Source organism: Castor canadensis, chromosome 14 (genome assembly GCF_047511655.1).
Source record: "Castor canadensis chromosome 14, mCasCan1.hap1v2, whole genome shotgun sequence".
Lineage (NCBI taxonomy): Eukaryota > Metazoa > Chordata > Mammalia > Rodentia > Castoridae > Castor > Castor canadensis.
Genome location: NC_133399.1, coordinates 68,274,774 through 68,276,098, shown reverse-complemented (window position 1 = coordinate 68,276,098; position 1,325 = coordinate 68,274,774).

Sequence of the window (1,325 nt, the reverse complement as noted above, 5' to 3'; positions counted from 1 at the left end):
TCAATACCCCAATGAAGAAATGGGCACATGATTTAAACAGGGAATTCTCAAAGGAAGAGGTACAAATGGCCAGTAAATACATGATGAAGTGTTCAACTTCCCAGGCTTTAAAGAGATGCAAATCAAAACTACACTAAGATTTCATCTCACCCCAGTTAGAATGGCCATATTCAAGGTCAATAACAACAACAAATGCTGGAGAGAATGTGGCAAAACAGGAACACTTACACACTGTTGGTGGGAATGCAAATTAGTACAACCACTATGGAAAGCAATATGAAGATTCCTCAAAAAGCTAAAGATAGAACTGCCATATGATCCAGTGATACTGCTCCTAGGCATCTACCCAAAGGAACATAAGTCAGGATACAATACAGACACCTGTACACTGATGTTCTTCACAGCACTATTCACAATAGCCAAGCTATGGACACAACTCAGGTGCCCTACAAATGAAGAGTGGATCAAGAAAATGTGGTATATATACACAATGGAGAATACTCAGCCATAAGGAATAATGACATGTGGTTTGAAGGTAAATGGATGCAAGTGGAGGGCATCATGTTAAATGAAGTAAGCCAGGCTCAGAAAGATAAAGGCTACATGTTTTCTCTCATACATGGAAGATAGATCCAAAAGATAAACACATACACAAAAACAAACATGGTCATATACAAACTCATATGTAGAATATATTTGTACTAATGGCACTACTCTATGCACCTTGGGAAAAGAAAAGAGAATGATAGAGCATCAACAATACCTTAAAACATAACATCTGTGAAGGTAGAGGATATAAGAATATGTATTGAAAGCTATTGAAAAAATGGGGGAGTTGGAGGTAAAAGGGTAAGGGAGAGTATTGTAAGAGATTGAACAAAGTAAAGCACACTCACAGTGAGAATACATTGAGAAGAAACCCCTTTGAACATCAACTTAAATATTAAAAATGAAAGACAGAACTGTAAAATAGGTAAGGGGTGGGTGTATGTATGAGTGCTTGTGGGATGGGGTAGGGTGAATGAAGAAGATTAAGGTGAAGGTGTATGGTGAGTATATATATTTCATATATACTTATATGAAATAGAACAAAGAAACTTCTTGCAATTCCTTTAAGTGGGATGGGGAGGGGGTCAATGGGGAGAAATAGTTGGAGTAATCTAACCAATGTACAATATAAGCCTATTTGGAATTGTCACAATGAATCCCTTCTGTACAATGAATATATCTTAATAAAGAAAAAATGGAAGGGAATAAAGGAGTGTGGATGGGGTAGTTAGGAGGAACATGATGTACAATTTTAAAAGGGCTGATCAGGGAGACTA